A 14308-nucleotide genomic window follows, 5' to 3' on the forward strand; every position below is an offset into this window, starting at 1 on the left:
TTAACACATTTTCACATCCTTCATGGCAGATCTGAAGAACTGCTCCTGAGTGAAGGACATTGACTGCCTTTTTATGAGGTAATGTTACCACCTAATGGCTACAACTCAAACACGCTTTTACCTGGTAATTATTTGTTAAAATGGGCTGCAAGTGTAGTACATATTCCTGAATGGTGTTTGGAATTGGGGAGGACCTGAGCTTGGTAATGCCCTGATGCCACCAATCTCTTTCTCTCATGTGTGAGTCCAGGTTAGGGTTTAGCCATACAACAGTAAGTAAACACACAGACAAACCTTTGAGAATTTATTTTACTTTACAGAAATGGCACTGGCACAGTAATAACTCTATGATAGATTGGGGAATGCCACACAGTGGTATTAGATTGTTTATTTTTACTAACTTATAACTGGAATAGAAGCATCTTCTTAAAGATGGTCACTTAAACTTGTCATTTTTATGTTGATTAATGTAGATGTAGGGACAGCAATATTACTTTGATGTTGGTAATCAAATAGAATAATTTAGGCTGGAAAAGACCTCCAAGGTCAGCAAGTCCAACCACTGACCAATCACCACTTGGTCAACTAAACCATGGCATGCAGTGCCATGTCCAGCTGTTTCTTGAACACTTCCAGGGATGGTGACTCCACCATCTCCATAGGGAGTTCATTGCAATGTTGTTACCCTTTCTGTGAAGAACTTTCTGAATTTCAGTTGTTAACCAGACATGGTAAGATCACTGTATCATAGAAACATTTAGTAGGGAAAGACCTTTAAGACCATGGAGTCCAACAACAAACCTTCCACTACTGAGGCCACCACTAAACCATGTCTCTAAGTACCAAATCCATGCATCTTTTAAAAAGCTCCAGGGACTGTGACTCCAATGCTTTGCTGGACATCAGGGAGGAGATATGAGCAAATAGAAAGGTTTCTGCTGTTTGGGTTTTTTTTTTCAATTAAGAGAAAATGATAGATCAGTCATACTTTGAAGAACACCATACCCATCATGGGAGCACAATTTTCAGAGATTGGGCCTGACCAGCTGCTGTGCAAAATTTAGGCACTAGGATAAGAAAATCTGTGGTTGTGCTAATTAAAATACAATAGTTGTCCTTGGGTTTAGTAAAGCTAATCCTTTACCCTTGATAACTTCATATGAAATTTTTGTTATGGGGTTTGAGTTGGCCATGTCATGAGAAATTATTTAACACTTTAGAAAAAAAATCACCAAAAAAAAGCACCAAAAAAGCACCAAAAAATACAATCAAATCACTGAATCATTACAAAACCACTAAATATGTCCGTGGAAAAGCTTTTCCATAATACTAATCTTACGTGACTTACTAATTTTATATTATACGTAATCCATAATGTGATATTTGAAGAGGAAGGAGAGAAATATACAAGAGATGAGAAATACATACCAGAAAGAAGGGATAAATACACAGTGGAGAGAGGACTTTTTATCTGATAGGAAGGAACATATGTTGTAAGGTATTTATTTTAGTAAAGAAGCCAAAACCCTCAAATCTCCACTGCTGTCACCATTCCTATAGAATTCCCATCAAACCTACAATCTCAATATATGAAACAATCAATCAGTGTCCCTAGCCATGGAGAGATCCCAAGGCAAAGATTGATTTCCCTGCAAGCACACAGGCAACTCCAGGCAAGGCTAAAAAAAAAGAAACAGATTAAAACAAAGGCTGACAAAATACCTTCACTTTGGTATCATAATGAACAAATTCGAACTCTTATTATTTCATCTGAGCTGTCTCTCTACTATTCATCTCCAGTCTCCACTTAAATATCATATATTTTCATTTCAAAATAAGCTCTCATTACGTAGGACTAAACTCTTATATGTAAATAAACAAAACAAACTGGGAACATTAATCAAAGATCTAAGCACATTTTCTGCATAGCAAATATGATGGAAAATGTATCTTCCTATTTCCTTCCTCTACTATATAGGCAGCTTCAGGAACAAATTATCCCAAATGATCTGAGGCTGAGTTTATGACAAGAAAAACTACACTTATGAAACATATGTATTTTTCTTACTGATATTTGAATTCTGTGCATGGACAATGCATGTGCAGGTAGTGGAGCAGCCTCCCTTCTGAAGCCCTTTTAACCTAATTGGATGTGTAATGGGCTCAGAGTCTAAGGGGAAACATCAGATGGATGTTAACAATACTGGAACAACTTCTAAAGAATTGTCTTGGACTACGTGGATCTTTCTTAATCAATGAGAGGTTTTCTTCTCCTTGTCAAAAGACAGTCTCTGTCACAGGTACTCTTCTTGATCCTGAAATATGACTTTATGCAGGCATGTCAGAGGACCTGAATTATGCATGTGGTCAGCTCAGAGTGAAGTCATCTAGCCTTAAAATCAATGCATCTCTCTTGGATGTGAAAGGAAGGAGGAGACAGGTGATAGTGTAGAGTTTGTATATTCACAAGTCACCTAAAAATGTATTTCTCCAAATTTATACAAAAATGCCAGCTGAAGCCAACTTTCCTCTAACCTAACCAATATTGTTTTCCCATCAATTGCTCAGCAGTAGCTTCAGGCAATACCTGAAAAAGGTTGGTGGCTGATGACAGCACTACAAGGAACAGAGAGGCTGCGAGTAAGAGACAGAGGAGGCAAAGGGCACTGGTGTAACATTAGAAAGGCCGACGGGCAAGAGTGATTTTACAAGGCCTTGACAAATTCCATTTACTCCCCAAAGTTAAAGACTTGTGCTTGTGCCTCCTGCCTAGAATGAAAACTCATCCTCCTGCTGTGGATGAAATCTGTGTGGCGAGTGGTAAGAATATTCTCTGTAAGCACAGACTTCACAAAGCAAAGTGTGGGAACCTAGGGTAAGGGGAATATCTTGTTTGCTCTGAGGTGGTCTGATTTTTAGGAAAATACTGACTTTGATTTTTAGTTTTCTAGTAAACTAGAAACCACAAAAGTGTGAAAAAGATTGTAGAGATTGTAGATAGCTGTATAGTATGTTACATGACTGAGAAATTTAAGTTTTAGAATTTTTAGTATGTTATAGATGAGTTCAAGATGGAGGGTATAGGGTGCTGTCTCGAGTTCCTTTCTTCTTTCTTCTTCCTCTTTCTTCTTGGGTTTAGGTGGTATCTTGTAATTGAGTAGAAAAATCTACATTGCAGGTTTTTTAGAGGCAGTTATTAGGTTAAAAAGGGAAATAATCTGTCACTTCTTAATTAGATAGTTTAGTTTTTGATTAAACTTAAAAAGATCTTGCAACACGAAGTTGTTAACCATTTTTGTGCTGTTTTCACGCATACAATGTCTGAGTGCAAACAGTGTGCTAAAGTTTTGATAAGATAACAATAAACAAAAGCTGAAGACCAAAAAAGTCCACAGAACTGCTCCAGAAAAGTCTCCCCTGCCAGGGGAGGCCCCAAAGAGTTGCCCAGCTTGGGGCCAGCAAACTCACAAAAAGGAATGCAGATGTGCATTTTCCCATAGCTTCACTAAGACCCAACCATCAGATTTAATGGCTGCCACCGGGAAGGACTAATGTAAGGGCTTATCCTTCCTATAACTGAAAATCCAGGTTTGATGCACACTCTGTTAACTGTTCAATTCCAAAGGTTTCAGCATCTTTTCTCAGTAACCACACTTGACAATCAATATTTTCAGAGCTCACTGACACAGCCTTAAAGGCAGCCCATCTGTCTGTCATCAGAAAGCTTCTCATCTCTATATATCCACATTAGTATTCGCAGGGAATGAAGCCGTATTAAAAAATACATTGAGTATGAGGCCTCTAAAAACGCCGTGGTGGATTTTGTGTCAGTATGTTAGAACACACAAATGAACATTCATGTGAGAAGCCCCAGAAAACTGCAGACCTCACACAGTGTCTTACAGACAATGCTTCTTTATATCATTAAGTCTTCCCTATAGTAAATCAAGGCAAACACAACATGCAAACATTTCTGTATTTCAGCCTGTGCTAAATAAATGCTTTTTCCTATTGTTCTTTAATGACAGATGTTTCCCTTTGAATTTTCATGCTCTAGAACAGATCATTCTACAGTCACCTTCAAACTCTACTGGTGTACATGAATGTATGTGAATAAACTGTGATGGTAAAATATACAGAACCTCTGCATGCCAATTTTTTTTAAACATTATATGTCCATCACTGTTCTCTGCACTTGTTAAGGGATGGTGTTCTTCCACCCTACCAAAACTTCCCTAAACAAGACAGATTCTTAAAAAATTCCAAAGTAAGACTTATTCATGAGAACAGCTTTCTTTATTAGGCACTTGTTTGAGGCCAAGAATATAGCTTGGCTGAAACCAAGACCTTAGGAGGTTTTAGCAAGAGTTCAGTTCAAAGAGTTTAGGAGCAGCCCATGCCTGATTTAACCACATGCCTCCAAACAGTATACACAGAGCAGGCTGCCTTGCCCCAGGTCCTGTGTCCCCAGCACAGCATTTTCCTGCAGGATTGTGGTGAGCTGTCAATTCTGACCATTTTAATCAGTCCAGCTGTAGGGATGCTGTGGCTGGATTGGGATGCACGTGCCCTTGGAGCACTGCGGCTACAACTGCATCACTGAGTTTTTAATGTCTTCTGCAAACCTGGCTCAAATCTTCAGATATCTGGACTATGAGTAAAGTCCAGCCTGAGGAGGTGGGGCAAACATATTAACAAACATATTGACTGATGATCAGATTTGAAGACTAAAATTACACTCTGGCTGCTGCCTTCAGCTTGCTTTCAGGAATCACAGTGAAGCTGAGCCTCTCAATTGTCAAGCTTGCTTTTGTTGCAGACACTCTCCCTTTATTCTCCAAACATGGCATTCTTAATTGTACCTATAAATTACTTCTTCAGTTCTCTTGTGTAGTAGCATAAAAAGCAAGTTTGAACATGGAATGTGACAAATCTACAGAAGTACATAAACCATAAGACATCTGTGTTACAAACTGCACATTTCATCAAAGAAGTGGTTTTTAAAGTTGTTTTCTCATTAGTCAGCTGCAACAAAGAAAGTAATAACAAACAAACATTAGATTTCCCAGACACTCTGCTAATATCCCCTCTATGTCCACTCACTTCTAATACTTTCAGTCATTTCCTCCACTGCAGAGCACGCATTCACACCCCAGCGTGTACACACACAGGCGTGCACAGGCAGACAAAGAGCATCCTTCCAGCAAGGAAAATGCCCTGCATGAAGCTACAGATCACTGAAGGCTAAAACATTTCTTATGACACCCCACAGCTGTTGTCAGGGAAGGAGTAAGATGCCACAATAATTTTTTCAAAAGAACACTGACATGTTTTTGACATTCCTCCCCATCTTCCAGCAGACAAATATTTTATCAGTTTACCTTTAATGCAATATGCTTCCTGTCTCCTTTCCAGGATGGGAATGCCTGGCCAGAAGAAACGACCTTTCCTGCCACAGAACAAGTTTCTCTTTATTTCAGCATACCTTGCCTCCTGCAAGCAGGGCAAGAAGCGACCAAAGCTGAGAGCGTAGGAGCCACGAGACCGGTGGGGATGCCGGGCGTGAAAGGCGCGTTTATTCTGCCTCTCCCAAATCCCAGCCCCTTGGCTGTAAGCATCTACTCAGCACTCCTTGGACCAAGTGTGGAGAATCACATTTCTCCTTGATCAGGCTGGCTGCCTGGAGGAAGATGATTGCAAGCAGATGTACCCATGTTCTCATGTGAAAGGAATTTCAGCTTTTGTGTCAGCTGTACTGTATGATGAGCGCCCAGCTCCAGGGAGCATTTTAGAGCTCTTTAATTCCTTGCAGGTGCTGGGAACCAGTGTGTGTTGGTACAGCAGTGCTGAGACACAGGAGGGACAGCACACCTGGGTCAGCAGGAGGGCCAGAGGCCAAAGGCATGACCAGCAGGCTCCCCTTACTGCAGGAAACAAGGCTGGCATTCATAAAGGCCCATTTTCCTGGTAAACACCCATTGTGCTCAGAACTTCACAAGGCTGTGGCAGCAACTGTGTTTTACCACAAGTGCAGTGGTTTCAACTTATTGTTACAGATGATCCAGGAGGAATAAACAAGATGGACATAAATAACATCAAATTATCTGAATATGTAGCTAATGAGGAATAGACAATGAGTGTGGCATCTGTATATTAAAAAGCTATTTTTTTCAGTGGGGTATCCTGGTAATGTTGCAAATGGCCTAAGGGAATTGCAATCAATTTAAAGAAACACTTGATGCAGTTACAGCTGTATTTTGGAGGCACATTACATAATTTTAGAGCCAGAATGGCTAAGATACATATCCAGACATTCAGTGGAAATGGATGTACCCTTTGGATCATACTTCAGGATGTCTGGCCACATCAGGGTGAATATTCCTGCTCATGGGACATACCTGGACATACAGTGGCAAAGCAGCTGTAAGCAATCAATGAGGGCCCAGACACTGCACAGGGGCCTCACCTCCAGGCAGCCAGCCACATGTCCACCTTCATGTAGGAGTACTGGGAGGAGAGGCTTTACTTACTGCCGCCACTTGGAAATAACATGATCATGCAGACTTCAAAAGCACCATGACTGGGGCTTGCTGTTGACTCAGCAAAACCCAATACATTTGGCACAGATTTTTAAACCTAAAGGAACAGCACCTGGAAGCCACCAAAAGCCTTTTTTTTTATTTGCTGACTCCCCAGAAAACATCAGTGCTTACTCAAGAGATGCCTTCTTAGAAAAATAAAATTTAGCTTCATGTCTGATCTGCGTGAAGCTCCAATGTGGTGAATGTTTTTTTAACAGCAAAGGTGAGTTAAGCAAACTCTGCCCTGCTTTTCCCCACATTGCTGTGTCTGCCCACATGGCCCTTCACAGAGTTGTGCAGTGCTCCAGATCAGGGAAGCAGCTTTGGCAGCAAATACCCCAAGAGAAAAGAGAGAAACAACCTTACCAACATTTCACTTGATCTCCTGATTCACCCTCCTACTGACTGAATGAGACACAACACAGGGGACAGGAAAACACCATGCAATGTTGAGAGCCAAGTCAGACGAGACTGACACACTGGGACGTCTCACCACCAAGAAGAGCCTCTCTTCTCCCTTCATCCCTTCCAGGAGGTACTCTCACCGCCTATACCGCCTTGACTTAGCAACATCATGTCTTCACCTGCACAGTTTAACTCACTAAGTCACCAGAAGAATAATTTGGCAGAAGAATAATCCAGCAAAAACTAACCCAGCAATAATGGAGGATTCACCCCTGCTTTAACTGCACAGTGGCAGCAGCAAGACGCTTTGTGATAAGGGCTGTGCCAACCCATAGGGAGGTTTTCTTGCTGTAGGTATTCCTTAAGAAGTTCTCATAACATTTCAGCCTGTTTTCCTGGAAAATGAAGTGTCTGCAGAGATACCTGCTCAAAAGCCACCCAGATGACAAGCCACTCCAGTTTTTTGTCCTGTAAGGGCTTTAAAATCCCTGTCCCTCCATCTGGCCCAAAGGTCTGGTCTTTTGTGAGCCATTTCCTTGAAGTAGGGGAAGGGCTGCCAATCAGAGTGATCTGGAAGAGAAATCCAGTCCTTGAGACAATTTTGGACAGGGAGGTGGAGAGACAAATCTGTCCCAAGTATTATTTTTACAGCAACAGCAACAAAAAGGGACTCCAGTGGCTTGATTGGTTTTTATCACCTTGCTGACTCCAACTTTTGCAGCAAGAAGAGAGTGCATATCCTTGCTTGTCCCCAGGCACTCATCTTCATGCAGGTTTCTGTCTGCATACACCTTGCTGGCTATTTAGAGACTGAAGCATGTGCCAAAGAGTTGCCTTCATGGATGTTTGGCAGTATGCAAGGGACACAGGCCTGCATTGCCCGATGGAGGGGGTTCCATGTGACTCCCTCTACTGCACACAGGCAGCTCGTAGCACCCTGACCCTCATTGTCCAGGTGCCACAGAGCAGGGGATGCTGAGGGCACCCAGCCCTTTGCCACAGACCCTCAAGGAAGGGTAGCTGATGTTACACTTGTGGCTGAAGGCCACTCATGGAGGAGCTTTGTTGCTCCCTCTTCCTGGCTGTCACAATCCATGACCATCCATGATGATCCATGACCATCCTCCAGTCAGAAGAGGCCGATGATGCCCCAGTGTGCCACTGCCGAGGGTAAAGTGAGATTGCAGCTACACCAGAAAGGCACCTCAATAAAGCTCATGAGCAAGAGCAATCCTGCCAAATGGCTTAATCCAGGCTCCTTCTGCAGGCTGCCTACCCCAGCCTGAACATTCAGCACACGGATGATACAACACACCATCTATCAGACAGAAGTCTAATTCCCTGTCTGTCTGGTAAAACACTGATAGGTAGCAACAAACCTTCCATAATACAGGAACTGAAATTTAAGCTGAAATTTCAGCTAAGCAAAATCTGCATGGAAGGATTTCTGATGTTCACATTCACCTTTCTTATAGCCTGTGACTCTAACACTGCATTTTTTGCAATCAAAACTTTCCTGCATAAACCCAGTGTCCAGAAGAACAGCTCTGAAGCAATACCCCAGTTCAGAAGTATAAATCTTTATATCTTTAGAAATAGTTGCTCAGATAATGTTTTTCAAAAACTGAAAAATAAGGATTAGGAAAACAGTCATGTGACAAATCAAGTAAGATTGGGTGAGAATTTTGCCTCAGTACATAGCCTTGTGTTATTAAACCAGTAACTGGAGCAGAAAGCTCCTTCTAGACAGATGCAAAAGGCAAAAAAAAGAGGGGTGTTGACGAGTCATTAGTCTGAATTACTGGAAAGTGGGCAGCAAACTGACAGGTAGCTTCCAGCAAATTTCTGTGTAAAGATTTAATAGAACTTTCCCAACCAAAGATTTGAGACTTTCAGGACTTTCACTCTTGATCACTAAGAAAGGCTTAGACATTTCCCCCAGGAAGCTTCAATATTTAAAAATCTGATAACGCACATGTGATGGGGAAATGTCAGCAGAATGTGGCTACTTTTAGCACTGTGGGAGATGGACAGAAGGGAATTCTGTTCATTAAGATATTTTATTTCAGATTGCTTGATCCATGTTATTTAAATAGCATTTCAGTCTAAATCAGAAAGAAAGACAGTGTCCTTTTTTACATTTGTGATTTTGCTTTGTGTTGTCTGTAATTGCTGTAAACAGATCCTGCAGTTACTGAGCTATATAGTAACTAAATCATCTATCTTGGGGAAATTCTTCCTGTTCTCCTGCTGACTCTGCCTCTTTTTGGCCACCCCCTGTACCTCCTCACATTCCAGATATGGCTCTGTTGGTACTCCTGTATTTTTCACAGTACCAGTAGCTCAGACTAGAACATATTTGCACCTCTCTCCCTTATGCTAATGGACCTTGCTATGAATGGCCCCTTCTGTGAGGACACACGTGAGCTCACAGAGCTCAGCAGCATTTTGTTGAGGGCATTGACACAGAGGTACCCTGCTGCCAGCTTTATTCCATAAATAACTACAGCATCATTTTTTGGAGAGGGATGGTGAGAGTGGTGAGAAACCACAGCATCTCTTACACCATCACCCTGTCCCAGTTAAATGAGTGAATTCCATCAAAATCCTCCTCCCCTTTCAGACTTCAACACTTGTCTAAAGCAGATGGCCACATAAATAATACATCCTAGGAAACCCGATCAGTCACCTCTGGGATATGCTTGAGCTCCTGTCTCTCATCATATCATCACTAGATTAGCTCTGGGAATTCTTTTAATTTAATCCTTTTAACAGGTCATGTGTGCAAGAAGCAGTGACTGGGAAATTAGATGCATTTGACTGGGCTGCATTGTTGGTAGCCTGAAGTCAGCAGATCCCCACCCAGTCCTTTTGGGGATTTTTTGGGCACTGCACTCAGCTGCTGACTCCTCACTACCCAAGCCCAAGGCAATGAGGCCCAGGACTGGTGTGGCTTAACAGGGGGAGACCAGGAGAAAGGAGCCATGGGCCAGAATATATGGAGAGCAGCACCATCACATGTGGCCAGAGTGTTCTCAGCAGGAAAACTTTGAGCAGGGAGGTACTTGCTACCTCCACTGGGAATGGAAAATGACATTTATTTTAGGATGTAAGATGGAAATCCGTAAATTCCATTGTCTTTTTCTTTAGTCTCCTATATTTATTCAAATTACTGGATTTTAGCAGGGGCTCAGAGACATACCACAGGATTTATTCTCACATTCATGCAAACCTCACTTCAGGTAAGTGTGAAGAAATTCTGGTTACCAGCGCTGAGGTGGGTCTTTTTTACAGTTAGCACCAGTGACACCAGTCTCGGGGCTTCCTGCCCTCCCTGCCCTGCCACAGCCCCAACTCCACACACATTGGCAAAACGTCCCTGCTCAGTTTGTGTTCCCTTCATTGCAATGCCTGCAAGGATGGGTGTGTAGAGTGAAGATGGGGGAGAAACTGGGTCTGTTCATGTGGGGAACAGAGGCAAGAACAGGACGGCTTCCCATGCCTCCATGCCTGTGGAGCCACAGCCTGGTCCATGTGGTCATACAGGCTGCAGCAGGCATGCTCAAAGTTCCATTTCCAAAGGGTTTGGAAACCACTCTGCTTTTTTAAAAAATTGGTACCGGAAAAGAAAAGCTGGGCTTGAGTCATTAACTAGAAATGCCTGCAGGATGCAAATATTTGAAAGCAACATTGCTAAACCAGAATGGCTTTTAAATCATAACAAATCATATCTTGCATTTCTGCAATGCCTTTCATCCCATGTTCTCTTCACAAACATAAACACATGAAGTTCAATAACACATCTGGCAAAGCATTGTGCTGTGTGGGAGTTTTCACATCCCAGTTTGGCAGATGAGCAGACATGTGGGGTCAGTGGTGGCTGCCCGTCCCACATCAGACAGGATATCTGCAGCAATGCTTGGAACATGGCCAGGATCTCAGCTCAAGTTGGGAGAAATCTTTCCCTGGTATCCCTGGGGATTTATTTGTCAAGAGACTTGGTCACAGATCCAGAAAATAAAATCTTGAAGACTGCAGGGGACAAAACAACTTTTCCAGCCATCTTTTTTGACCTTTTCTGTGTCCATCCAATGCATTGGCAATGTGGAGATGTCACATTTAGGTTTCTGTCTTCTGCATGCCCAGTTGGTATTCTGCTGGAAACCAATTATCAAGAGACACATTTACTGTGTGGCGAATCAGAATTTGTTATTATCACCACCCCATTAATTTCCACACACATCTGCTAGAGTACTTGTTTCTGCCTGTGTCTCACATTTATCTTCATCTAATCCACTTTTTACTGCCCTTGTCTTAGTGCCAGCAACTATCATGAGGCACTGTAAACACTTGTTAGTTAACCATTTATGATCGCCAACTCTTCAAACTCCACATTACACTAGTTGTTGGAGTTTAGTGAGCTTAAGATCTCCCATATCATTATTATTTCACTACGTTATGAAATAAGTTACAAGTAAGCATCCTGAGATGGCCCCTGCCCCAGAGGCAGGAGGGGAGAGGAAGTTTGAGAATTTCAAAGAGGTCCAGGAACTGAGGAGCCCAGTTCCTCCTGGATATCTGTGGGGCTGAGCTGAGCTCAGTCTGTGCCAGCTTCTTCTAGAAAGCTAAGCAAATAAGTCAAGAGGTTTTGCACATCCTAAGCCTTCTTCAGGTCCAACTTCAGCCTACACGTGCCCTGGCAGATCTCACCCCACTGGTTGCTGCCATCCCTCTGATGCAGCAAGAAGGTGGAGTGGTGCCAGCTGGTAGGAAACATCAGGCTCAGCAGCCTTCATCTCTTGTCTTTCAGCCACTGTCCAAATAGGACATATCTCCAGTGAAGGGGGAATGTTTCTGAAAAGACAACATATCCTGCTCTTAGAAATGCATATCTGCACCTACTTCCTACAGGACATCTCAGGTTAAAATGACTTCTGTTAAATCAAAAGTAATTTTTCCCATATTGCTTGACAGGCTCTTCCTCTGTCAAATGCAATTATTTCCCATTAATTAAAGGGCTGCACCCAGGCTCAGCAGGAAGCTGGAGAAGTCCAGTTCCCAACTGAAACCTCTTCATTTCTGCTCAGCATTCAGGTACCCAAAGCTCAGGAAACCCAAGCTGACTCCCTCCATGGCACTGCATCCCAGTGGCACTCTCCTCTTTAGAGACAGAAGCAAAGTCTGGGGTCCATCAGCTGAGGAAGTTGTGGTGGTGTCAGACAGGAGTGGGCAGCAGGAGTCAGCACACCCATGGTGGCCTCTCCCCAGCGTGGTGGACATCAGCAGATGTTGCTCAAAGGTTTCTTCTGGCCCAATTCTGTATCTGTCAATGGGCTAAATAAAATGCAAAAGAGGTGTTGATATCATATCTGAGCACCAAACAATTGCCTTGGTGTGCTATGATCCATCCTGTTTGGATTTACTGTGCCCTGTTAAATTTCCTCTTTCTGCCTTTTTCTGAAATACATATACAGTAGGCAAACATTGGCAGGATAAAAACAACCCCCCCAGAACCTTCCAGGCAACTGCACAAAGCCTGGATGCAGGGAGTTTCATTGCACTAATGGCCTTGTCAACACATGCTGGCACTGCCTGGACCTGCAGTGTTCCCCAGCCTCTCTGTGGAGCAAGAAGGCATCGAAGAGAGGAGTCACTGTATTTTCATCCATGCAGCAAGGAGGCACCAGAGAGAGGAATCACTGCATTTTCATCCACACAGCCACCTGCAGCAGTGCAAGTAAGAAGTATGTGCCTATACAAGATCAAATCTGCCCCAATATTCCCTCTGCACCTGACCCCCCGTGCCTTGGCCTCTCCTGCCTGCTCACCACTCTGTGGCTCTGTATGTATTATGTGCAGATGATCCAAAGAGAGCAGTGTGTTGTAAAGGGCATGTGTTAACACAAACTGGCAGAGGCACCCACCTTCTTCCCTATTCAGGCTCTGCAACTTTCCATTAACTTTAGCAGCAGGAGATTAGTTCTTGTGTTAAGGTTGACTTCACCTGACTTAAATTTCTACCCACTGGATCTTGTAATCCCCTTGTCTGTAACTTTATACCACTCCACCATTCCCTTATCAGATAGATTTTTATGTCTGCAGGAACATAAGGCTGCTAAGATTTCTTCTAGGTGAGAATGACAGCCTTTCTGCCTCAAGTCATACCTGGGAAGGCTTGGTCTCAGGCTGAGGGTCACCTGCACTGTTTTCCTGTGGCTCTCCCCAGTTTCCTTGTTCTTCATGCAGCATGAACCTCATACACGGGCATCTCTCTCCAGAGTGGTCTTTTGCATGCTGCACAGACAATGTGACTACTTCTGTTTGGTGCTCCTCTTGTGCAACATTGCCCTGGGAAGTTGTGCTGAGAAGGCTATTCATAATCACTCTTATAGCCTGCCTGGGACAGATTCACCTGTCTTACAGGCACTCCTTATATTTTCCAAGTGGCAATGTGCCTCTATTTTAGAAATATTTAAACATGTTTTGGGTGATGACTATTAACCAGACATTATTCTTTCACAGCAACCTGTCGTTATCACTGTAGTTTCATCCCCTAACTTTCCCACAATGCATTTTATTTTATAACACATGTTGATTGTAGCACTTAGTGATTTAAATACTAGATGAAATTTTGCTAGTTACAATTCTTTAATATTTTTCTTTTTGCATAGGTCTTCTTCACTATAATTAAATATGGATCTATTCCTCTTGAAATCTGTCTCTGGTGGTGGCTTGGACTATAATGATGGCTGCCAGAATTCTGCTCCAGACTCTTGTAGTGTAGAAGACAAGAATACTGTTGATCTCCATGCAAAAAATAAAAAAATAAACCCCAGGAGCTTATTTAGAAGCAATTTAGCTTCTAAAGTTAAAGTTTAATTACTAAAGTATCTGAACATTTACCAGGTTAATTAGACTGGATCAGCAAAATCTCATTCAGATGTAGTGGTTTCCTCATTTCCATTTAGATATGGATCTCTTTTGGCTTTATGCTGTGAACCTTCATATCCATGTCAGCAAAATGCCTGCAGCCTTTCTTCTCTTCTCACTTGCATCTTTTTTTTCCTCCTCTAATTTTTGTCATTACATAATGGCACTCTGCTTCACTCCAAATGCATTGCTCTATCTGAAACTCACTGGAGCTGATGAAAGTCCTTCCACTGCTCTCAGAAGGCCCTACCTGAGGCTCATAATTTATGCATTACCTCAGCTGTAAGCATTTGAGATATGTAAAGAATATAATCTCTTTCTATCATGCCTTCTTTTTGTTCCTTCTATTTTTTTCAAACACTCCATACAAGCTGTTAATGGAGCAAATGACA

This window comes from Anomalospiza imberbis, chromosome 2, assembly GCF_031753505.1.
Source record: "Anomalospiza imberbis isolate Cuckoo-Finch-1a 21T00152 chromosome 2, ASM3175350v1, whole genome shotgun sequence".
Lineage (NCBI taxonomy): Eukaryota > Metazoa > Chordata > Aves > Passeriformes > Viduidae > Anomalospiza > Anomalospiza imberbis.